The sequence below is a fragment of the Typopeltis vanoorti genome, chromosome 5 (assembly GCF_054136105.1).
Source record: "Typopeltis vanoorti isolate ZY-2024b chromosome 5, IOZ_Tvanoo_1.0, whole genome shotgun sequence".
Lineage (NCBI taxonomy): Eukaryota > Metazoa > Arthropoda > Arachnida > Uropygi > Thelyphonidae > Typopeltis > Typopeltis vanoorti.
The window spans coordinates 23,299,928-23,327,754 of NC_143553.1; the positions used below are offsets into that span (position 1 = coordinate 23,299,928).

The 27,827-nt window shown below is 34.5% G+C and overlaps 1 protein-coding gene across 4 annotated transcripts in view; it reads right to left on the reverse strand.

Moving 5' to 3' along the window:
• The window catches only part of Su(fu) (suppressor of fused domain protein), a 494,976-nt gene that overhangs the window by 315,866 nt on the left and 151,283 nt on the right, over positions 1–27,827 (reverse strand). The gene's annotated exons all lie outside the window — the stretch shown is intronic.

Genomic DNA, 27,827 nt, shown 5'->3' on the forward strand with positions numbered 1-27,827 from the left:
TTGTCAACTGGCAGGAAGACCAAGGACTCACCAGCAAGAATTTCACAGAATTTTCTTATTTTCTGTCATCAATATTTCCTGTAATGGACAGCAAATGTATTATGATAATGTACAACCTTGTTTCATTACTAATTTCCTATTCGACTCAGTTTCTTGGGCGTGCCAATTATTAAAGCACAATATATTGTAATCTAGACTGTAAACTTGATGCAATTTCCAGTTCACAATACAAAAAACTTGCTCCACCTATTTCTAATGCAGCTTACTGGAATAATATGGTGATACATGATCATGAAAGTACTACATGAATGAGTTTATATTAGTACTGATGTCTTATTAACAATTTTCTTCCAAAATAGTCTGAACATATATTTCACACTTCTAATGCAATTTTAACCTTATTACTCCAACTACATCTTTGCTTTTCTCTGTAACTTTTCTCTGCCTTCAAGCATCTGTTTTGATAATCTTTCTTTTCCCATTTTGTTTAAGTGAACTCCACATGATAGTATCACTGCTTACACATTCCAAAATGTTATTCCTTCCTAATATCATTTTAACATAAAGCTACCCGTGATGCCATCGTATCTGTCATCACTAATCTTTGATAAACTTTTTTTTTTAAATTAACCCAACTCTCCAATTCATAAATCAAAATTGATTTTAACTGTCTTGTGCACAGCTACAGTAGGGTTTTGACTATTTGCTCTCTTATTCCATATAAATTTATTCAGCTGGCTTACTTGCATTGTTTATTCTATGATCTGTTTATAACTTTCATTTGCCATCTTTGCTAAAAATTGTGCCTAAATAGCTAAATATTTTACTTGTCCAATATGTTTTCTGTTGAGAATGTAGTTGCAATTTTCAAGGTTTATACTTATTTTCATACTTTTCAATTCTTGGGTCACTAATAAATGGCTATTTTACCACAGAAAAATAGTTTTCTATAAAAGCACAATTTTTTCACTTCACAAATATTGTTGATAACACAATGGTAGAAATTTTCTTTTCGGTGGAAACAATACAAGTGGTCCATCCATGCTCTCAGTTAAAGAATGCAAGTGCTCATGTGATACTTGTGGACATGGCGGGCAGAATGATTTGTCACTCAGGAAGGTGATAATGAAACAGTCATACCAAACTTTTTTCATCATCATTATTCAATTTATTAAAAAAAGACTGAATTTACTTAGGAGTATAACATCATCTGCAAAAAGTAAAATTTTGATATCAAGCTTTATGTCATGTTCTTCTTAACATGATTTGTATAAATCAACCACCACTGAAATAGCAGGCATCCTTGATTTAAATTTCATTTTATAATTAAACCTCATTTCTAACAGTTGACTTAAGTAAAGACTGCATATTGCTCTATACCAAGCAATTTACAAAACATAATTGTAGAGTTTCTGAACAACACTTCTTATGGCACTTTATCATATGCCTTTTCCAGAGCTATAAAACTAAAATAACATTATTATATTCCCTTGATTTTGCAACTATATGTTTAATTAAAGCAAAAATCTGATTTGGTCAACCCAGCTCATGCATCCTAGTTTCTGTTTCACAAATTTCCTTAGCATCTTCTCAAACATGATAAATTTAGTTTAATCCTTTGTCCAAGTGTAAGTAAACAAAGTTTGCGCCTGAATATATTTTCAGGACTGGGGTAAGGTAGTACAACACCGGGCAACTCGTAGCAAAGGTGGACCAAGCTAACATCGCTCCTATCTCAGTATCTCCCATAATGCAAAACACATCTCCTTGCGGATATGTATAATGTTATGCATTAAAGGAAGGGCCACTACCCAGACTAGTTCTGACCTTTATTGAGATCTCTTCAGTGGGAGCCAGGCCCAGAAGTGGAGATATCAGGCAGAAGCATTAGCAGGTCATCTCTACCTACAAGAGTTGCCAAACAGTTTGAAACCGTTTTATTAAATTATTCTGGATTTAGAGAAAGATGTTGAAAGTTTATTTTTCACTTGGTTAGACTATAATAAATTTAGTTTAATCCTTTGTCCAAGTGTGAGCAAACAAAGTTTGTGCCTGAAAATATCTTCAGGACTGGGGTAAGGAAGTACAACACCGGTCAACTCGTAGCTTGGTCCACTTCTGCTATGAGTTGCCTGGTGTTTCACCTTTCACCAAATCTATTTAATATATATAGTGAGACAGTGATGAAAAAGACTGAAAAACAAAAAACAGCAATTAGTATCAGTGGTATAAATACAACAATCTTACATATGCTGATGATACCATTCTAATAGCAGAAAACAGAAAAAATTAATCAAATTACTGCAGCTACTAATTGAAGAAGGTAAAGAACTTGGATTAGACATAAATGCAAAAAGACCAAATTTATGAAAATCTCAAAAGAAAACAGATCCGAGCCAGAAATATTCATAAACAATATGAAAATTGAACATACAACAGAATACAAATATTTAGGCACCTACTTTACTGCAGATGGAAAGCAAGATAAAGAAATAAAAATAAGAACAGCCATAGCTAAAGATGCATTCTGGAAAAATAAAGATCTACTCAGAAATTCTGTGAGTATCGAGACAAAGAAAATAATGATAAGAACATTATTGTGGCCAATTTTGAGATATGGAAGTGAGACCTGGATATTCAAGAAGAGAGTAAGGCAACAGATAATGGCCTTTGAAATTTTGTGCTATAAAGAGTTCTGAAAATCTCATGGACAGAACATGTGACAAATACAGATGTCCTACAGAGAATGAGAACACAAAGATCTTTATTACAGGAAATGATCCAGAGAAAGATGAGATTGGCAGGATATGTATGTACTGAGAGGTTCAGCAGGAGAGAGAATACTAACAGTTTTAGAAGGAAAAATTATGGAAAAAGGATCAAGAGGCAAAAAGGACAAGGCTTGAAGATATAAGATCATGGACAGGATCACATGGTGTCACACCCTCTAACTGAGGAAGCTACATGATGAAGAAGAAGGTCCAGTGTTATCTACTGCCGCTGCTTTTTCACATTTCAGCCATTTGGTAGGCTTTCCGTCTGATGTATGGATATGTACTCTTGATTTTATTGCTCTCGAATATTTTCTATTTTCTAAAAAAATACGGTTCTTTCATTACTTGTTTCATTAACAATCTTTCAAATTAATTACTCAAGACATTCAGAATAACTTTATCATTACATAAAGCTGAATTCATTAATTTCTAAGAATCATCAATAGCATCCAGAACATTGCAGAATGTTTTTTTTTCCTCACTTGGTTATTAAACTTGCCAAGAAATTATATTCTTGCTTAATCCATATCCAATTATAAGCAAACAGAGTACACATAATTTTGGACATGTATAATGCTATGCATTATACATGCATTTTCTGAAGATAGCCCTTCAGCTCTATCCTTCAATAGACAATTCACTAAACTCCATAAAGAAAGGACTATCACTCAAATCTGTATTAATGGTGAAAACATGTCCATCACTCAAGACATTCTTGACTCCTTTCACAAACATTACAAAAATCTGTTTGAAGACAATAGTACTGTTGGAAATTATAACTATTGGAACATTAATGGCTTTCCTGTTCATATACAAGATGAGTCTGACAGACCCATTACAACAGCTGAAGTTACCACAGCCTATAAAGAATGCAGACAAGAAAATCCTCAGGACCTGATGGTCTAGGGATAGAACTTTACTGTGAGGCCTGGGATTTTATTCATCCCATTCTAGTTATACAATTTAATTATTTTCTCTCATCAGGACACGTACCAAGTGAATTTGTAGCAAGCCATACTGTCCTCAGTTCAAAACCTAATAGAGATCACACCTTAATCAGCAGCTGGAGACCTATTTCTCTATCTAATACTGACAAGATATTTTTCCGCATTATCAATAACAAGCTCCAAGTGGGAATGAGATATATAATTAAAAGCACACAGGTGTACAGAGTTCCAGCCTGAGCAGCAGAATTTAATCTATTTCTGCTACAGAATCTAATCTGCTAGTTAATATGGAAAAGCAGTCGATGGCAGTGCTCTCAGTAGATCTTACTGAAGCACCTGATAATGTCCGGCATCCCTTTCTGTTCCACATCCTCCAGCAAACTGATGTAGGTAAAAAGTTGCTATCCGTTATCAAAGGAGCCTATGCCAATTCAACTACCCGCATCCAAGTTAATGGGTTCCTGTCAGACCCAGTCAAAATTCAAAAAGGGAATCAAGCAAGGTTGCCCTCTTAGTCCATTGCTCTTTGCATTGGTTCTTGAACCTTTCTTACAGGAAGTCAACAATACACATGCTGCATGAGGAATAACAGTTCTTTTAACTATGAAGGAAACTAAGGTATTAGCATATGCCAATGATGTAGTAGGCACTTTGAAAGATAATGATTCCATATATATCTTTTTTTGATATTTCGGAAAAATTCAGCAAGATCAGTGGATTAACTACTAATGCAAACAAGACAAAATTAAAAGTTTTTGGAAAATGGGATCTTGGATGCATTCCTTTTGGACTAACCCATAAGAGAGAACTCCTGATTATACTTAGAATTCCCTTCTCCACTTACCTAATATTGCCAGTTCAAGAACTTTGAAACCCTAGAAGACTAAAAAATAGGGCCACTTTCGTTTTCTTCTAAAGCCATAGTACTCAAAACCATAATCTATCCTGTTCAGTTGTACATAATAAATATTACAGATATCACAGAAGCTGAAGAAAAGCAACTATATAGTAAGCGTGTATAATTTTTTGGTCCAGCCAATACCAAGAAGTTAAAAAGGAATTTCTTCAACTATCAAAGAAGCATGGAGGATTTGGGCTTCTAGTCTTAAAATTCTACTATTTAAGAATACAGCTTCAAAAATCCATAAAATATTGCAGACCAATCACATTTGGGCAGACTTTCTCCTGTACTACCTAGGTTTTCATCTTCCCCTGTTTATAGTAAATGATTATAAAGGTCCAAAAGCTCAGTTGTTCCAGAATATACTACAACACTCTGTGCTTAACTATAAGACCACTACAGCACTCTGAAACTGACATTCTTTCCATTAAAAAAAAGTACAATTTGGTATAAAGACTTTTTTAACCTCTTTCGCCAAGAACTTTCACAGTTGGGTACTGACAACCATACTTTCTTGTCATAACTTACTAAAGTTCCAAGGATACCCTAAGAGGAGGGATCTTGCTTGGATATGTGCATATGGCTGCCTTCCAGTCAATACCATCAAACGGAGGTACTTTAACATCGGAGATCAATCTGTGACATCTGTTACCAATTGGAAACAGTAGAAAATGCATTATACAGTTGCCCGTTTGCCCTGCTTATTCGAAACAGATTATGTAATGTGTTGGCCATTACAACAGAACAGGTTATTTTTTCCTTGCAGTACTCATCATCTGTCAGCAATAGGAAGAGAATTTTGATTTATTGAATAATGAATAATTAATGAATTAAAATACCATTCATGGAAGGTTAGAAGGAAACATGGATTTCAAAACCAGCAATATGACATCCAAATGCTTTATAATATTGTATTGTGCAAATTTTATTGTTCAGTCAGATGATGTTTGCATTTAGAAAGAAATATTCTAGGAGATACAAATTTTTGACTAGATGGGGTAGACCACCCACATTATGCAATATTCACCAGGGGGAGATAAAATTCTATCTATTCTTGCTATGAGAGGTTTTTTTAATAGTTCCATCCTCTTAATTCAATGTGGTCTTACAGTCAATTGCAAGAATGACTGGAGAGCAATCTCAGACAGAGGAGGTCAAGTCCAGGTGGTTAACTCATCTTGTGGTCAAATAAGGCTAACCACTCGGGTATCGGTCATCTTTGCACTTTAGTTTCAACTGGTCTTTTGGTTGTTCATCTACATGAGATTGATGAAAAAGGAAAACTGATAGCCTTTGGCTATATGATGATACAAAAGAGCTGTGGCCTTTTCTCTATCTCTCATACTATCTATCTGTCTTTACTTTCTTCTAATACTATCATGCTCTCTTGCACCTCTATACTAACTACTATAGACCTATGATGAGCACTCTTTTACTTTTTCACCTCAATGTCATATCTCCATGTGCCCTGAGGTCTGACATATGTCAGTTTACAGGCCGAAGCCCTGTGAGAATGGCCAACTCCTCAGCAGAGTGCCAACAGCATCGAACGATTGATCAACTTTCAACTACTAACAGCATTCAGACTTGCTTAACTTTTTTGTGAGCCATTAGTAGCAGAGACTCTACCAATCGACCAACCTCTGGTGGCAGTTTTTCACCTCAAGGTCAAAACCCATATGCTAACCAAACAGCTCTGGGTAGTTGCCCTTCTAAGGGTGCATAGCATTATACTTCTCCGTAAGGATATGTGCTTTGTACATATCTTTACAGACATTACAAGATATTTGAATATTAGAGCTATTAAGGCAACTTATGTGAAGTTATTCACATAACTTCACATAAATTGTATAATCTTCACATAAGAGTATAATCAAATGAAAAAAACTTTCAACTGAAGATGACTGGTACCCAGGTTGTTGGTCTTATGAATTGCCCTCTAGTCATTCCTACAATTGACAATAAGTCCACAGTGAACTAAGAAAATTGAACCATTTGAAAAACCATTATGAAAATGGGGAAAAACAATACACAAAGAAATAATCAAAATGAAAAAAGAAGTCTATCATAAATGGTTAAGCAGTAAAAGATTAGAAGATGCAATAGAATATAAAAGAATAAGAGCCATAGCTAAAAGAGAAGTCAGAAAAAGACAGAGAATCATGGAATAAATTTGTTTCTAATTTAGAACATCATTTACATAAAACAAGTAACCCACCAACAGAATGGAAAAAAAGCAATAAATATTCTAAATTCTTGTTACAAAATATATAGCAGAATTTTAAATAACAAACTAATAAAATATTCAGAAAGCTTTATTTTAGAAGTACAAAATGGATTTAGAAAAGGACGATCATGTATAGACCGAACCTTTTGCCTAAAATTAATAATAGCAAAAAGAAGAGAATACATTCATTGACTTTGAAAAGGTCATTCGACAAAGTTAAAAGAAGCATATTATTTAACATATTAAAAGAAAGACAAATACCAAATGATATATTCTAAAAGTTATCTTAAGTATATATGAAAATAATCAAATACAAATCAGATTAAATCATGAACTATCATGTACAAGAGAGATAAACCAAGGGATCAGACAGGGATGTCCCCTCTCAGCAACTCTTTTTAATATTTACCTAAATGAAATAATAATAAAATGGAATAAAAATTTCCAACAAGGTATTAAACTTTCTCCTACTGTGAACTTAAACACTCTCCTTTTTTACCGAATACTTGACTGAATAATAATTACAAATTCTGAAGATAACGTACAGAAAGCTATTTTAAATCTAAATGAGATAGCCAAAGATTATGAAATGATAATATTAACAGAAAAATCAAAAACTATGGCCTTTAAAGACAAGATCCAGTAAGAACTAAAATAGATAACAAGATTTTAGGACAGGTGAATTCATTCAACTACCTAGGTTGTATGATTACATATGAAAATGAAAAAGATATAAACCCAAAAATAGCCAAATATTTAAAAATAACAGGTATAATTAACTATATTTAAACCAAACCTAATTCAAAAACAAACCAGACTAAAAGTATACAATACATTAGCCCTACCAGTCCTGTTGCATGGAAGTGAAATCTGGACAATAAAACAAAAAGACAAACAAAGATTAATAACAGCTGAAATGAAATTTATGAGAAAAACTGCAAAGTATACTCCATTTGATCACAAAAGAAACAAAGAAATTATGAAAGAATTAAACTAGGAATCAGGAATAGAAAAAATTAAAAAATATAAGCATAAATGGTTGGAACACGTTCAAAAAATGAAAACAGAAAGATTACCAAAACAAGCCTTAACCACGCTACCGACCAAGATGTATATATACGTCCAGTTTATCATGGATGCGAAGTGCATATTAAAATTGTAATACCATTGATATCACATTGAAATATATGATGGATATGAAGCGTATGAAGATGCATATTTGATCCATAATGGCCGGTAAGGCGGTTAAAGCCATTAGGAAAAAGAAAAACCAGGACATCCTCTTAAAAGATTCAATGATGACTTCTAAGGGCAGAACAGGCCACTCTAGACCTAAATCACTGATAGGCATGATGATGATGATTATGATGAAAAAGGGACAAAATTTTATCTTCCCCTGAATACTGCATGATGAGGATGGTCTAATATTACCTAGCTAAAAATTTGGTATATATCCTAGAATGCTTCTTTCTAAATACAAAATTTGTCGAACAACAAAATTTTGATATTACAACAATGTTAAACATTTGCATGTCACATTGCTGGTTTTCAAATACATATTTTTTTGCCAACTTTCCATAAAGAAAATTTTACCTCATCAATTATTAATAATAATAATATTACCTCATTTCATGTTTTAGCAATTTGCTCATATTTTATAATATTATTACGGCCAAGTTGGATAAAGGGAATGTATACACGATGATAACGATGGATTTTGCTAAATTTTTTCACAGGATACCACACAAAAGGCTGCTGCTTAAACTGAAGAATATCGGATTGGAATATAAACTTGACTTGGATCAATAAATGGTTGACAGACAGATATCAAAGTGTGAATCCGCCACATGGTGAGCAATGGTGTACCTCAGGGCTCAGTCACTGTGTCATTGCTGTTCAATATATATCAATTACAACAAAATGATTTGAATAGGCTGGAAATTTGAGTCAACGAAAATGGTTATCAGTTTAATGTTAGTAACAGTAAAGTTATGCACTTTGGCTTAATGAGATTTCTAGCAGCATATTATATTAGTGGAGTTATGCTATAAGAAACTGATGAGGCTAAGAATCTTGGCATAATGGCAGAGAGGAATTTGAAGTTCAAAGGTCACACAGCAAAAGTTGCAAATACAACTCAGAAGATAACTTGCTGAATTGGATTTTAATGGTATTGATGCGAACACAGATTGTTAAGAAAATAACTATTTATTAACTTAAAAGCTAATATTTCACTGGTATTATATCCAGCATCTTCAGAGCACACAAAGTTTAGTAGAATAGCGAGACAACCACAATCCGGTGCAACAGTGGAGCTAGTATAAGTAATTGCAGCATGCAGCACAAGACCTAATTAGGTGCCATCTAACTTATAAAATAAAAAAAAAAAGGAAAAAAAACAGTAGTCCACAAAGTTTTGAAAAAAATAAAAATAAAATAAACTAAATAAATAAATATTAATTTGGTCTTAGGATGACTGTCTTCCAAATCTTTAGTAGATTTATACAGCCATACTTGTTGAGGTTTGAAGTATGTTTTAAGGCGTCTGTTGATTCCAGGAACAACCTCTCTGATTTGCAGAAGCTTCTGTGCAGTACTTTTGTTTTTTTCCAATTGATCACGTGTGCCGGGTATCCAAAGCATGGTCTGCACCAGACCTGATTTGCCATGGCAAAAGTGCTGGTTATATTTTTTGTGTTCACTGAGGCACAGTTCTTCCTGTCTGTTCGTAGTAGGCTTGATAACATGAACAGGGCACTTCATAGACTCCTGGATGTGATAAAGGAGTGAATCTATCCTTAGGTGAACGGATGACAGTTGCTAATTTCGCATAAGGTTTAAATACAGTGCGCAGTTCGTGTTTGTTAAGCACCCTAGACATCTTTTCAATTTTATCAGTATTTCAATATTCAATTTTTCAATATTCAAAATTATCCTTAGGCAAGCGGATCAGAGTTGCCAGCTGGCAACTCTGATCCGCTCGCCTAAGGATAAACTTCACCCTTTAGCACACCCAGGAGTGTATGAAGTTCCGTGTGACTGTGATTTGGCCTATTATGGGCAAACAGGAAGATCAGTGAACATCCGCCTGGAAGAACATGAAAGATACATTCGCTACTATTACTATGGCAAGTCGGGACTGGCAGACCACGCTTTGGACACTCCTTCACACAGGATTAGATGGAGGAAAACGAATGTGCTATTTAGGAGGAGTCGTTATAGATCTGAAAGATTATTTTTTGAGTCAGCAATGGCTTTGAAGACTTCTCCCAACCATAACAAATATGGTTGCATTAATTTGCCAAAAATTTGGGAGACGGTTATCCTAAGAAAAACTCCTGGATAACTGCTGTTTTTTTTTTTTTTTCGTTAGAGGGCACCAAAAATAGGACTTTAGATCTTTTGTCTTTTGCAATTATATTGTTTCACTCACTCACTGTCGTGTTTACATGTGTGTTGTGCTCTGATGATGCTGAGTTGAAAATCAGCGAAATATAAGCGTTAATAAAGCATCTCTGTTGTTAAAAGTGTTTGTGGTGTTGTTAATACCGTGAAAAATAAATCATGAATATTTGGACTACTGTCCAAATATTCATGACTATTCATAGTACTTATTCTTGTGTTACACGCTGCAATTATTTATACTAGCTACCACTGTTACACCTGATTGCGAATGTCTCACTACTGTAACAAACTTTGTTTGTGTGCTCTGAAGATGCTAGATATAATACCAGCGAAATATTAGCTTTTAAGTTAATAAAGAAGAATTATTTTCTTAACAATCTGTGTTCGCATCAATATCGTTAAAATCCAATTCAACATGTGCAATGAACACATAAGCCTTTCCACACGGTCAGAAGATAACTGCAACGTTAAAGCAAACCTTGACATGCAACGATAAGGAAGTCATTTTGTCTTTTTATAAGGCCTTGATAAGTTGCAATTGGATTATAGTGGACAGATTTGGTCTGCTGTGTTCCAAGGGGATGAAGAAGCTGTAGAAGGGTGCAAAGAAGAGTTGCAAAGATTATATCCGGATTATGGGATTTTCAGGGTCCAATGTTCACATCCATACAGTACCACTGGAAATACCACTGACTTCATTGATTTTTGTTGTGAGACTAATATCTTTATCTTTAAAGATCTTGCTTAAATTTGTCATTGCTTTCTTTCCGAGTAATAATCTTCTTCTAACTTCCTCAGTACAATACCCATCTTTATCAATTCGAGAGAGCCTAGGAGCACAAAATTGTTAACTACTTCCATTTTCTCCTCATCTACTTCAAAATCATTAAGTTCACATGTTGCCACAACTTTTGTCTTTTTTGAGGTTAAGTTTAAGACCATATTTATCACTTTCTTCTTTAACTTTCATAATAAGTTCCTCCAAATCTTCTTTGAATTCTGCTGGCAAGATGGTATCATCTGCATACCTCAAATTATTAATATTTCTTCCACCAATTTTAATTCCAACTGAAGATTCCTCCGGCCCTGTCATTCTTAAAATGTATTCGCTGTACAAGTTAAACAGGTATGGAGATAAAATACATAAAATAAAATACTTGTCACACCCCTTTACCTATTGTGAAACATTCAGTTTCTCCAAGATCTGTTTGGAAAGTAGCTTCTTGTTCATAATAAAGATTCCTCAGGAGGATAATGAAATGCTCTGGTACTCCCACTGTTCTTAACACATTCCACAGTTTCACATGATCTACAGAGTCAAAAGCCTTACTATAATCAAGGAAACAAAGGTAGACATTCATTTGATATTCTGTGCTCTTTCTATTATCCATCTCACATTGGCAATCTGATCTCTTGTTCCTCTGCCTTTTCGAAATCCTGCCTGTTCATCTGGCATTTTTCTCTTCATGAATGGTTCCAGTCTTTTCTGAATGATCTTAAATAAGACTTTACTTGCATGAGAAATCAGTGCTATAGTTCTGTAATTTTTGCACTCTCTTGCATCGCCTTTCTTCAATAAAGATATATAAACTGATTTTTTTCCATTCCCTAGGCCTTGTCGTTGTGAACCAAATTCACTGACAAAGAGCCTGCTAAAATTTTAACTGCCTCTTTTTTAATGGCTTTGAGCAGCTCAATAGGTATTCCATCCCCTCCTTACTGCTTTCTTACTAGATAGCTGTTGCAGTGCACACCTAACTTCTGAGCCATGCACAGGTGTTCCGCTGGTTTTTAAAGTTTAAAGAGGAGAGGAAGTCCCTGGAAGATGAACCATGCTGTGGACAGCCAGTTTCTACATGGACAAATGAAAATGTGGAGAGCTAGGGAAATTGTTGCCCATGACGGATGAATAACCACTAGGCTACTCACTGTACAGGTTGGTGTTGGTAAGGAAATGACTAGATTAATCTTAGAAAGGGATTTGCACATGTAGAAGATTTGTTCAAGGTTTGTGGCTCTCAGGCAGTGCACTGTGCACTATCTGTGAAAAAGTTTATAGTTTCGAATTCGATCTGTATAATCAAATATCCCCCCTTTTTGTCGGATTTGGCTCCTGCAGATTTTTTTCCTCTTCCCAAAGATGAAGTGTGCCTTGAAAGGGGAACACTTCAGTAACATTGAGGACATTCAATGCATTATGACCCAGACAATGGAGGTTCCTGTTCAGGACTTCCACCATGCCTTCATACACCTGTACAACAGATGTAAATGTTTTGTGGAGTTGGAGGGAGATTATTTTGAACCTGTGTAACTGACAATTCCAAATACAGTTCGTTGCTTTGATATAATAACTGTTGTTTCACTACTTAATGGGCACACCATGTAGCTTTAGACATAATAGGAATAAGTAAGCTATAAAGTGAAAGAAGTAAAAAACAAGTATTACCACAATGAATTTTTGAAATGTGAATGTATTGCCAAAAAACAATGGCAATTCATAAATAAAATACTTAGCAAAAATATCCAAGAACCAACACTTCCAAGATTTAGTAATGATAAGCAATCATATAGTTTAAATGGCAAAAGAATTTAGCAGACAAATTTAATAATTATTTTGTAACTGCCAATGAAAAACTTGCAAATAGCCCTAATACTCCATCAGTAAATTGCACAACATTTCATGTACTTGTTTTCCTATTTGTGAGAATGAAATCAAAAATATTATAATAAGATTTAAAAACTCTTGTACTCTGACCCCATGATGATATTAAAGTCAGTATTGTGTGGGAGTGCCAGAAATATTTTATAGCTCCTTTGGTAACTATCTTCAAAAAAGGATGCAAAAGTGATCTTAAAAATTACAGGCCAACCTCCATACGCCCAGTCCAAAATATTAGAGAATTTAGTGAAAAATAAATTAATAACTTTATTTTTTAAAAAAAAAGAAAAAAACACTTCTTCTCTAAGAACTAGTATGGGTTTAGACAGAAACTAAGCACTGAACATGTGCTGCTGAACTTCACAAGTTTGATTTATTTATCATAAGACCAACACAGACTAACTACAGCAGTTTTCCTAGACTGCCAGAAAGCTTTTGACACAGCATTCAATGATATTTTATTAAAAAAAAAAAAAAAGGAGACTATATGAATCTGAGGCTGAGCCCTGCGTAATCAAAGGGCTCAGCCTCTGTTTGATTACACAGACTTTGGACAATGTCTGTGTAATCAAAAAAAGATTATTAACCATGACAATGTTAAGAACATTATATTTTGCCTGGATAAAGACTGTTATACAGTATATTTACTAAGGTGGGGAGGAACATATCACACCAAACTGACCCCACTAGAGTAAAGTAAAATCAATGCTATCTCATGTCTTCTTTTTAAAAAGAAGACGTGAGACTGTGACAATGTTACAGATTGTTTACAACGTTTTTTATGTTCCTTTCAATTTGCATTTACTAGTTTTTTTATGCTTTTCCATTACGCCTTAAAAAAGCTAGACAGTTTGCTAGCGAAACTGGTAGGCAAAAAATGTAAGATGTTTGTATGCATTACATATGGTCAGCATTAAAACAATAAGTTTGTATATTTAATATCTGAAATGTATTTTTCAGTTAATAAATTTTTTTAACAAACAAAGCTTGTAAAAGTGAACATATAACACAAAACATTCATGTGAGATGGACGTTTTACCTCTGACAGAAGCTTTGTTAATCTCAAAACAGAACAACAAGAGAAAAGCTGTTAAAGATCACTATTAAATAAACAGTCTGCGTGGTTAGCCAAGTGGTTACGCACTCCGCTAAGCCTGGGAAAGGAGTGTCCTGCATTCAATTCTCATCGCTGAAGTGAGGAGGTAAGGATCTTTCTCAGACACAGCCAAGTTTGCCGGTCTTGGGCATCGGCTGCAGGATTTTTCTCCCTAGTTCATCAGGAATTTTTCCTCCTGTAAAGCAGGCAAACCGGTCTTAAGAATACAATGCTTCACAAACAATTACACATGGTTGAGAGTGGGGATAATGACCCCACCTTGTAATGTGTTATGAAAACCCAAAAATGAGAGGCCAAGGCCCTACATGGGACTGTAGTGCCAAGGAAGAAGAATTAAATGAACAGAATTGCACAGAGCAATAAATAACTTACACATAATTTGCAAATCTTCAATTAGAACAGAAGGCAAAGGCAGTGATTCTTAATGGGGGGGGGGGGGGCAGAAAATTGCTAGAACATTTCTAGTTTTAAAAATTTTGAAATCTCTTAAAATAATTATTTTTTGCTCTTTATTTTACTTTGTTTCAAACTTGTATCGTTTTGTATTAGTAATCTGAATTATGCAGTTTGATACAGTGGTTTCTTTTGTGGTGGTGGTGCCACAAGTTGACTTTTCACTGCTGGCAACACTGCCAGTCGTGACATCTGCCTACTGGACGTGTGATAGAAGTGATTCTCTGGTTTTAAACAATGCTAGTACGAATGCATAGAACTTAACGTTGTTAAATGCTACTTGAGAGCAATTACTTTTCGAAACTTTCATTACTGCAACACTGATTCGTTAAAATTTACCCCCTCATAAAATGAGCAAACAAAAGAACATTATTTGATTTCCTAAATATAAATACACTTGGAGGTTCAAAAAGAGTACATAAAAGTAGTGATAGTGATATTTCCACGAATGATGTAAAACGCGTGTCAAAGAGAAAATAATGCCAGTCATAAATGTAAAAAAATAAGTAAAGTAAACAAAGGAAATATGATACAAGTTATATAAAATACGGATTTATTAGTGTAGAAATGGATGAAATTCAAAAACCACAATGTGTTGTTTGCGGTGTAGTCCTCTCAAATGAATATCTGAAACCAAATAAATTAAGAAAGCTTTTAGAAACAAAGCATCAGCAATATTAAGATAAACCAGAAGTTTTTTTACAAGAAAAAAGGATGAACTGAAAAATCCAAAGTCCTTCGTGAATGCAATAACTGTTAGAAATAAATCATTAGTTAAAGCTTCGTTTATAACAGTTTTGCATATTGCAAAATCAAAGAAACTGATTCAAAAGTTTATTGAAGCCATGCATGATTAATATTTGTGAGGAACTGTTTGGAATATCAGAGGCTAATAAAATCAAAGAAATGCCTATGGCAAAAGATGTTATCTGTCATAGAACTACACTGATTGTGGACAATCTCCAAGAGCAGTTAATTCAAAATATTACAAATTCTCCGTAGTTTTCACTACAAATTTGGGATCAACGTCGGTTGATTCCAAACATCAACTGACATTTCCAACATCAGTTGATGTTTGGGATATGTGCGATATATCAAACATAATAAAGAAGACATATTTGAAGAAATGTTTTGTTTAGAATTAGAAACTGATAATACTGTAAAACAAGTGAAAGTACATTTAACAAAATAAATTCATTTTTCGCATCCAATGACTTATTAATTAAAAATCGATATTCAAATAGAAGATATTAAGCTTAGTTCTTTATTCCATGCACAGGCATCATACTCTGAAATAAATCGGCAAGGCCAGAGCATTTAGCCAAGTTAAACAACTGCAATGACAAATTTGGTATGAAAATCAGCAATCAGGAGACTAAGAGAAAACAGGCAGGAAAGATGAAAATCAACCACATTCTTAGTATTGAACAACATTTGTCTTTACTGGAGAGGTTGCCAAATGTGGAACTACAGATCAGATGATTATTTCACTTGTCTTAAAGTGAAAATCTGATCTTGACTTGGACTGAACCCAGCTTGTTCTTCTTCAAGTTTCTCTTCCGCAATCTTTCTCGACTCTTTTCAAGTATGATTGCATAAATCTTACCAGGAACACTTTGTAGTGAAATCCCTCTGTAATTCTCACATTCAGTTTTATTCCATTTGTTTATAGATGGGTACTATGAGAGCTCTCCCCCAATCATTGAGAATTCAACTTTCTGACCAGTCCCTCTGAATTATGTAGTGTAGCTACTGTAAAACTTTTATACCTCCATTCTTAAGCATTTCTGGTCTAATGTCATCTACTCCAGCTGCCTTAGCACTTCAAATGTTTGACAGTTTTTCCTACCTCAAATATCAGTATGTACTCTTCTTTGCATTTGTCTTGAAAATTTTCTAGTATGGTTCTGTCACTGCTTGGTTCATTTAAAAGTCTTTCAAAGTAATTACTCCAGACATCTAGGATATCATTATCTTCAGTTTTCATGTCATATTTATCATCTTTGATTCCTTTTACAGTACTATTTCCTTCATGTCTTAGCTTCTTCTTCTTCAATAGCCTCCAGAACATTTTGCCAACTTCCTGTTGTTTTCTACATTCTTACCAAAATCTTCCTATGACTTTTGCTTAGCTACTTTTACACACAGCTTAGCTCTCTTAACCTAAAGAGTTAAGAGTTAATCTAATTTTCTCTGTATTCTTTTAGGGCATCTGACGAATTATTTGGTAGGAACTTTTGGTGTGCTTTTCTTTTCCAGGACCACTTCTTTAACTTCTTGTGTCCACCATGGTATTCTTATTTTTCTATCCTTGCAAGCAACTTCACCACATACCTCCCTAGCTGAATCAATCAATGTCTTCTTCAGAGTTCGCCACTGAGACTCAGAATTGGTTGCTGTTTTATTTTTTCTTCAATAATGTTTGTATAGTCGAGTCTACAATGAGTCTCTAATGAGACTCAAAACTTCCTCAACTTCTTTCTTGGAAGAACCTTCAGTGGGACCATAAGCAGAAATAAGTCTCTTTGTGCACATCCTCTGTTTGAAGTTTGCCCACATAACTCTACTTGAAACTACCTTCCAATCAAGAAGTTTATCTTCATGTTTAGTGTTGAATGCCATCATTACTCCTTCCTTTCCTTGATCATTATTGCCTGAATATAACATTCTCTACTTATTATTTAGCAAGATCTTACCTGTTTGTCTTCTTTGTCTCAGTAATGCCTGTTATATCCAAGTAGTACTTTTTCCAATTCTTCTGAAAGTTCAATTTCCTTTCTATCAATACTCCTTATATCAATGGTTCCTATCTTCAGTTCTTCTGATGTTGGGTTTATTCTTCTTCTAGATTTTAAGTTGGAGCTTGTTCCAGTAGCTGACTTTTCACTGTTTGCCCTGCTTCTGGCAAAAACAGCAAGGCACTTGTTTAACCAGGCAATGCTCCAGCCATCATGAAAAGTGTTGGTGGACAAGGAGTTGAAATTCAGAAGGCGTATCACAAAAGTTAACTTAAAAATAAATAAATAAATAAAATAAAATAAAAAATCACTTCAATGCTGAAGACATTGACAACAGGGATATGGAGTTATCCTTCTTTAGAAATCCTTGAAGGAGTATTTCTTGAATATTTATTCAAGTTAAATACACATTGCTTCAATTAATTACTTCTATAATATATTTCATTGTAATGAAGATATTATGAAATACTGATAAAATGAAAGTGGCCATGGATTGATGTAAATTATTTCAGGGCATATGTGACTAATGTTAGCAGTTAATGTTATTGACAACAGCAGAAAATTGAAAGTGATTTCTTTTATGTGGAGAATTTTAGATTCAAGGTGTAAAAAAATATTCAAGAAAGGTTAAAAATGTTTTAGATAGGTTATAAGGGAGTTATGTACCTCTAGCAAAAGTAAGTATTGACAATGATATCAGCAAGCATGGGACTGAAGAACCTATATGTGACTGTCCAATTTGTAAGATATTGAACAGAATACACACACTAGCGAAGAGAGGAAAAGGATAGTACTACTCAGAGATAGTGCTGCTTATCTTCGACCAGAAGATTTTAGAAAGTGGTTATGACTCTTCAAGGTAAATAACACATTATTAATTTCTGTCAATAAATATTTTTCTAGCTTCGATAATGGCAGAACACTTGCATCGCAACCAAACATCACAAAAAAGGAGCATTGCTCATTATTCAGGTGATAAAATACAAAATGAAATCATCTCTATAATTTCTGAAGCTATAAAACAAAAAAATTTAGAAATGGGTAAAGAGGAGAAAAAATTCATTTCTTTACTATGGATATTCAAAATACATTTAACCCATCTGAAATAGCACTAAGTCCATAGTTCACTACAAAACAAACTAAAGCAAAAGACTGTGCCTTGTTTGGTTTTTGCGTGGTTGGCCTAGAGAACATCGTGTGTGTGTGTGTTTGTAACTAGATGCTTTAAAGCAACATGTGTAAGAGACAATTATATCTGTTAATGACTGACATGTTCAGAATTTATCAAACTTCCATATATTTCATCCTATGTTACAAGGATATAATAAAAGAAGAGAAGATTGATTAACAACATTCAAAATATGGAATCACAAGACATGAATCACAGTTTTGATTCACTCGGAGAAAGAATTACTACAATTTTTGGATAAAGAAATTGCTTTTGAATTTACTATTGAACATGAATCCAACAACTGTCTTTCTTGAATACATAAGTTTCTATGAATTAGCAGTTTTGTAGAAAGCTCCCAGTATTGAGCCAAAAGTTTTTTAATACATAACGAGTTTAATAAAATAAACAAATATAATCCTACAAGTTTCATGCCATCAGACTTGCATTGTCAGGGAATAATAGCAAAAGTTATACATACAAAAAAGGCTAGAAACAATTAATTACACATACCAGATATTATCAGAACTTCAAAAATGGTAGATATAAACAAGAAACCAGAATAAAAAAAATAATAATGTTTTAGATAGGTTATAAAGGAGTTATGTACCTCTAGCAAAAGTAAGTATTGACAATGATATCAGCAAGCATGGGATTGAAGAACCTATATGTGAGATATAGGTTCCAATTTGTAAGATATTGCACAGCATACATAGACTGTTTCTTGGTTGTTTTAATTAAATGTTTAATTAATTACTGTATATGTGTTGGAACAATGCTAGCTGTTGCTGTCATATTCTGTAGCATGCCATATATTGTATCCTAAGTTCTGCGGTAGTTATTTTTTTAATGAAAGCAGACCAAACTTGGTGCAGGATGTGAGGCTTCCTTGAACTTCCTTATAAAATAATTATGATCAATATAAAGTATTTTTGTTTACTGCCAAACTACTTGATGGCCTGTGTTAGTTTTATTGGATGCCAAATCTGATTTATACTGTCTTCTTTCTGTGACGTCTTTTAGGGGTTCAGACATACAGATCCCCCCCCCCCCCCACACACACACACCAACCTTCCTGTCTAGTTTATATAGCAAATGTCACAAATGCCTGGTTTTTTCATGGGATGATATGGAGGTTTTGGTGGATGTGTGAACCTGGAGATTTTACACAATAGTAAAAAAAGTCACTTTAAATTTGTAATCAGGGAGCAAGGTTGCCACTTCATATGTAACATTCTTGATGTAAGGTAGAGTGATTACATTCTCAAAATCTTTTAAGTAAATTATCTGTTGGAAGTGTATTAAGAATTTTGTAGATCATCGATGTTGAAAGTTTGGGTTCATAACCATTGAGGGAAAGAGCATGCTTCAGATATACTAAGGGAGTGAAGAGATAGCTATCAGATTATCTAAAATAAACCCCTTTGCAATGCTTTATTTCTGTTAACTGACATGGTGGACATATTGTATGTTCCATCTCGTAATATTTTAATCATGCCTATCTTTTGAAATGCATGATAGTGTGAAGCGGCATGTAAAAATCTTCCAGTTGCAGTAGGTTTTTTGTAAACAGAAAAGGTCAGTTTTATTCTTTTTCATTTACTTCAACAAGGAACTAAGTTTTTGGTTTCTTGTGATAGTTCCTAATAGCATTAATTTCGAAATTTTCCATATAGGCCAGTGCTGGAGATAAGGAGAAACCCATGGCAGGTCCTTTTTGTTTCCAATATTTGTCCTGAAATGTAAATCAAGGCACCAAAATCCTACACCAAGTTTGATTACTCTGCAAAGGTGTATAATTCAGGTGGAGATATTGCAGTAACAGATGTGACAATGGCTGATATTGAAACAGAGGTAGATGAAGAAGAGGTGTACACGATCTTACAGAACCTTGACATTAATACAGCTATGGGATTAGATGTGTAAAATTTTGTATAGAAAGAATTTTGCATAAAATTCTTATATACCGATTTTACTTGAAAAAAAGTCAATAAGAAATACTTGTAGTTAAATTAACAAATTTCCAGATTATTCATTCTAATAATCTGGAAAATTATTAGAATGAATTTTACTAAATTATTTAAACACAACCATGTAATCTGTAAAATTGTTAGTATGAATTGCTAAATTTGACCACCAATATTGTACAAACAAACAGATAGCCCAGACAGAATTAGAATGTAGACCTGAGGCTATTGCCAGGTGCGAAGGTCAGCGAGTTACAGGGTTTTCCCGCCATGACTCAGCGATTTTCATGTGGGTGGGGGGGGGGGGGGGTACCCCTGGTAGAACATCTGGGGAACTCAATCTAAAGAAGTTTCAAGACCGTCAAGGAAGAATAAAAAGGGGACAGGGGCTCTGCTCCAGACTTTTTGGCTTTGCTCTGCTCTGGTGTCTCACTGTTCCCGACTTGTTCCAGTGTCACGTCGAAGAAGGTTCCTATATCCAGCCATTCCAAGGATGGGGAAATATATCCAGCTAGCAAAGTTTTGGTGATGATAGGAGATATGTAACAGTGGAGTCGGCCTGTTCCAGAAGGTCCCGTCGCGAAGTTCGTTAAAAGATCTCCAGGAATGCTGAAGCGTCGTTGCATGGAATAATGTCTGTTTGCTGTTCTAACAGGAAAGAAGAAGGTTATACTCGTGATCTCTAGGATCGTGAATGCTGAACTGGCTGAGAAATGTATCAAGTAAGATTAATGTAAAACTGTTATGGATTGTGAACCTTAGAGCAGGGATTGTTGATTATATAGTTGCTAGCATATTGTAAGGTTATGAAGTCGGAAAACTGCACTTCTTAATTATTGTGAAATAGTTGTCTAAAAAATTCTGAGCAATTGTTAATGTTAAAAGGTCATTGTTAAGAGTTTATGTTTGAGGGAGAGATTAAATGTGAAGCTTAGTTAAGCATAATTCTGATATTGATCTAAGTTAAATCGTTTTAAAGTGTGTATGAAATTAACTACGTGTCTGACATATATGTGAATGTAAATATTTGTCATTGTCTCTAAGCTATAGGCTAGAAGTACTGATTTTAGTAAGTTGAAAACCAGACACGTGCATTGCTTTGTTACTTGCCAGAATTGCTAAGAGCCTTTTTAAATTGTAATTGGCGGTCATACTAGACATGACCGCCAATTTTTAAATTGGCGGTGATGTCTAGTATGAATAAATTATTTTGTTTGTTAAATAACTTGCCTGATTTCGACTTACCAATGCACTTCTCATAAAAGATAGAACCTGTGTGTCCTTAAAGTTAAAAGTAGCCATGACTGACTAAATTTAAGTATATAACATTGCTTGAATTAGAATTGAATATTAAAGATATTTCCTTGTTCCACTGAGCATTTCTCTTATATGTTTAGGAAAGACAAACAATTCCTTGCACAATCTTTAATGGCACAGTCATTAATACAAATAAATTTTTAAAGATCAGTGTGAGAGAAAGCCAGCTAGTTAGACAAAGGAATTGGTTCCAGCCAGAGGCAATTTCTAAATCTATACTACACACACACGTGAAAGTAGCATAGTTACGACCTTGAGAGGGGAGGGGATTAAATTGCAGACTGAAAGGATTAAAGGCGATAAGACTAAAACAAGCAACAATAGCACAACTTGGTGTTACAACTGTTAAGTTAAAGAAGATAAGTAAAAGAAAAAATATGAATTTTTAAGAACCATTAATCCTCAACTTGTCATTCGGCAATTTTCTGGTGAAGAAAATGACAATGTTTTAGCTTTTTTTAGCTTCGCCGAAGAGCTGAGAAAAGTTGGAAGGTGGTCAGACTTCCAACTACTTATTCTGCTCAGGAGCCAACTGGTTGGAAAGGCCAAAAGCTTCTTGTATTCATCCCCAATACTTAAGGATACTTTAGAATACTCAAAGTTTAAGGAAACCTTGATTTCCCAGTTCTCCAGGGTAAGAAGTCTAGGCCCAAATCTCTGGAAATTGCAGAGATGTGCTGAAGAAAAAAGAAGGGAATGTGACAGAATACTACAATAAACTACTAACAATAGCAAACAGTCTAAGTGTCTCAAAAGAGGATAAACCTCACCTCGACTGGGCAGTATTTCACCAGTTTAGGTTAGGAGTCAAGGAAGAACTGAAGGAGACTGCATTGAAAAAGAAAATCACAAATCTTGAGGAATGTTTCCTCACTCTGAAGGAGAGAGAGGAGAGGCTTGGAGACATTCATCCCTCTTCTACTAACAGCCATATTAATGTCATCAAGAAGGCAAATGATTCCTCTTGCGAAAGCAAAAGTGAAAAAGACTCAAGCACATGTAAAAGGAAAGTCTACTAAGGATCATATTGAAAGGGAGGGAGAAAGAGAAAAATCAGTCAACGTTAATCAAATGACTGACAGTAAAATGAACATCCCAAAAGAAGTAGGGCTAACAAACATGGAGGAATTATCCACTATGATAAGGCAGGAGGTAGAAAGGCTACAACAGCCTGTGATGGACAAACTTGATGTAGTCATGAAACAATTTGAGGGAATGATAGATAAAACCTCTAGATTAACTCCTCCTCAAACGGGGAGGAATAATGAAGTAAGGAACAGGAGGGAGCCTCCCAAATGTTTCATGTGCAACAAATATGGGCACCTGGCTCGCAACTGTTTCAGAAACATGAGCAGAATCTTGTACTTAAGCCTCATGATTGTGCAAATACACCATGGAGGAGAGAGGGCAAGAATCTAAATTATCTAGGGAAATCAAAAATAATCAAGGGGAAGGTACAAGGATCGCCTTCTGACGTATTGCTAGATACGGGTTCCCAGGCCTCAGTCATAACTGGAGAATATTTTTAAGAAATAAAATCTAGGGTATGGAGGGGCATTTCTAAGCTGAAGAAACCAATTAGATTATCGGGAATCTCAACATCAGAGATATATGCGACCAAGAAACTAAGAGTAAAAATATACTTACCAGAATTGGTAAGTATATTTTTACTCTTACTACCAGAATGGAAAATAGAACATGAATCAGATAAGGTACAAATTCAGGCAAAGAAAAACTTAGTCAAATTTTCTCCAGAAAATTTGTGTGTTTGCAAAGAGTTATTGGTCCTTCCTAGGACATCTTACCCAAGTGCACAGATAATCTCAGGAATTAAGTTTCTAAAGTGGTACAAATTCTCTTGCAACTTCTCTCAAAATGAAATGTTCCTAATGGGGAATAGATGGAAAGGAAAAGGGAACTATGTTTTTAAGGATAGAGTTGAGAGACCACGTGTAGAAAGAATACAGCAGAATGAAAATAAGGTCGAGCCTACTGAACTGACTGAAAAGAGTACTGAAATATGTGAACATAATCGTACTAATTCTTCAGTATGCTCAACATACAAAAGGAACAGTCACTCGGAGGCCTACCACAAATCAAGCGTCAAACTAGTAAATGACCAAGGTGAAAAAGGAGAAATTGTAGGGGAGGGTAATCAGAGAAAAATAGAAGTAAACATTATTGAGAGATATAAAAGATCCAGAAGTAACAAATCGAGGTGGAACAAGCACAGAAAAGCTGAGGTTAACATTCAAATCAGAGGGAAGTTTAATTATACCAACATCCTCTGTTTTCTTTTCATGATAAGAGAAGCAGTAAGAGAATTGTTAGCTTGGAGTTTAGCCATTGCTACAAAGGCTGCACACTTGATAAAAATTTGTGCGATTGCAGTTATGAAGTTTTTGGTTCAGGACTGTGGAAAATAGAAAGGGGAATAGGTTTTAGAATAGAACATGAATCAGATAAGGTACAAATTCAGGCAAAGAAAAACTTAGTCAAATTTTCTCCAGAAAATTCGCATGCAAGAGGTTTAAAAAAATTTTTTTGAGAGACGCAGCCTATGTAAAATCTTGTATAGAAAGAATTTTGTATAAAATTCTTATATACCAATTTTACTTCAGAAAGAAAGTCAATAAGAAATACTTGTAGTTAAATAAACAAATATTCGCGAGTGTTTTATGTGATCTGGAAAATTATTAGAATGAATTCTGCTAAATTATTTAACCACCAAAATGTAATCTGTAAAATTGTTAATATGAATTGCTAAATTTGACCGCCAATATTATACAAACAAAGAGATAGCCCAGACAGAATTAGAATGTGGACCTCCACAGGGTTCTGTACTGCTATTTAACTTGTATGTTAATGATATAGTATATGATCTTAGGATAAATATTTAGTTATTTTTGCTGATGATGCAAATCTGGAAAGGATCTTTTGCAGGCCAACTTGTATAGGCTAACAATATGGCTGTTCGGTTTAATGTGGTCAACTGTAAGGTTATGCATTTTGGGATGAAAAGATAATCAGCTATGTAATGAATTGACAGAAATGAACTGCAAGAAATTACAGAAGCTACGGATTTGGGGGAGATGGTGGATTCTAAGTTAAAGTTCAGAGGCCATATTGCAAAAGCCACTAAAATAACATATAGAATTACCTAGTTATTGAAGAACACACTAACAAGCAGAGATAAGGAGGTCATCATACCTCCTTATAAGGACTTGATATGATCTCTATCTTGCCTACTGCACATAGATCAGGTCACCTGGGTTCCTAAGTTACTTAATATTTCAGTACATGAGTAGTATTGGGAAAACTGGAAGTCTTCCCTAGAAATTAAGGAAGAGTTTAGTTAGAAAGGGAGTGAGAGCTAGATTTTTTTGTTTGAGGATGGTGAATGAGTGGAATAGGTTGCCAGTCAGTGAATGAGCGCAAAGCTAAATATGACAGGTATTGCACAAACGAAGGCTGGTATTTGGTTTGTGGAACATAAGTGGACCTCCCGCAATGTCTACACTCCATGGAGGTGTCCATAATAATAATAATAAATTCTTAAATATGCAAGCATAAAAGTCTTAGAGTGGCTATGTGACATAAATCAGAATGCCTGGTCGAATTCCAGGGGAATCTGCTGAATAAATTTAAGTCATCTTAATGCCAAAGTAATTTTTTTTTTCACTTGGTTACAAAGTAAATTATACTTGCCAAGAAAATGTATTCTTGTTTAATTCTTTATCCATGTGTAAGCAAACAAAGTTTGTACATGAAGCACCATGACTAGGGTACTTCATTTGCCTTAGTATTCCATAATACAATGCACACTTCCTTTCAGATATGCATTAAGGTAGAATCACCAGCGAGACTGATTTCGGCCTTTTTTTTTTTTTGTCTCATCAGTGGAAGCCAGACCCAGGAGGATACCAAAAATATCTTTGTTTGCTTACACTTGGATAAAGGATTAAACAAAATAATTTCTAGGCAAATCTAATTTACATTGCAACCAAATGAAAAAATTTTCTGCAACTACTTCTCTGACTCAGAGTGTCAGAATAAACTTCTGCATTAATTCAACTTAGGTATTTTCCTGGATCTGGCGTCACTGATGAGACCTCAATAAAGGTTGAAACTAGTCTAGCTAGTGACGCTTTCTTAATGCATAGTATTAGGCAAGTCTAAAAGGAAATGCACTTTGAATTATGGGATACTACAGCAGTTGATGTGAAGTCGTCAGCTTCTATGTACAAGTAGCCTAGTCATGAACCATCTTAGACAAACATTAAACAAGAAATTTCTTAGCAAGTATAATTTGCCAAAGTACTTGTACACAAGATAGTATTCAAACTAGCTTTAACTAATGGATGTGATATTTGGGTTAGAAATAAAACAGTTGTTCAAAGACTAGAGACCACAAGTATGAGAGATCTGAGAAAAATTAAGGGATGAACAGGTGGCATTATTGCCTTATTTAGCATTCAAAATTGTGAAATGATTTAATGTGAGATAGTATAGTGAACAGAATGAGAGAGGAAACAGCCAGAGGAAGACCAAATTCTAGGTGGATTAATATCTTAGAAGATTAGTACATGTAACACAAGAAATACCAGGTTCCTGACAAATAAAAGAATAATATTATAGATGAGAGGGTATAAAGGAGAGTGTTAAAGATATCTGACTATAGAATGTAGGTTGCGAGGAGAGATGGAGAATTTGTGGGCTGCAGATGTTAGCAGATAGGAAAAGAGGGACAATAGGATAGAGATTTACACACTTTTGAAAGGATCACACAGATAGTAGTAGATGGAATTTTTCATTTTATGAAGGATGGGGGGGAGGAGAGAACAAGAAAGAACCCATGAAAGTTGAGAATGAATGCAGTCAAGAAAGTAACAAGAGCTAGATTTTTCTCTCATAGAGTGGTGCAGGACTGGAATGGCTTGCTTTTAGAGGTGGTGAGTACAAGTAGTGTGGATGAATTAAAAAAAAAAAGTAGGACCATGTGGTGTGAGTGATATGTAGCCTCCCTCGATGAGTCCCTGACTCTCTGGAGGTAATCGCAATAATAATATGTAGAAAGAAAGAAATCTGTTCATAGGAAGTTAGTAATTATGTAAATTTAATCATGTAGTATTATAATACTTATGTACATACCTTGAGAATTCATATCATAATTTTGTTGAAGATGACAAAAATGCCAAATCATACAACATATACGCTGGTTCAATTAAAAAATTTCTGGAAGCACTGCAACATGTTGAAAGATAGATGAGATGGAATGTTATAAAATTCAGCTAAATAATGAAATCATATTTTTCTGTTTTTTTTTTTTTCTTTTTCCCCCTCAAAGTACAAGATCTGAATGAAAAATATATAATGTCTTTCAATAAAACTAAATAACTATCAAAAATTTATACAATAAGTTCTGATGATTTATGATGTGAATGAAGAAATAAGAAAGTCAGTTTATTTAGTTTAGAGACAGATAGAGATCACCACATGTAATCAAAGTTTAGAGGAAATCAGGAATAATTACTTTTGTGTGTGTGTGGTCAGATTATACAAAAAATTTCTTCTAGAGACCAAACATGGAAATTTCAATTAGCAGGTAGTCTCATACCATTTAACAAAATTCATCCACCATATTCACAGTAGTTCTGCTGTCAATCCCTGCCTACCACATGTTTCACTAAATTCATCTGCTATGTCTGTCAATTGTACTTCCAAACAAGTACATCTATACATGTGAAATGATGATAAAACTATATATCTGAGGCACTGTACATTTGTCGGCCTGGTTGGCCAAGTGGTTAGCGTATCCACTCTCCAGCCAAAAGACTGCGGGTTTGAATCCCACTGTGGGAATGGATGTATAGAAATGCTAGTAGTGGTGGGTGGTAGATGCATTGGTAGTTGTGGTTAGTTGTAGTTGGTGGATTAAGTGGTGGAGACAGAGAGTTGTAGAGTAGGTGACCTCCCTCAATGAGTCCTTGGACTCCCTGGAGGTGTGACATAATAATAATATTTTCTCCTGCATGTATTATTCAGAGAAATAACAAAGTCCTGTTGCCTTCCTTTACTCAGTCTTGATTGAAAAGATAAAATTTTGCAACACAATTTGAAGGATGATCTTCACTACAAGTGGCACGTGAAAAAA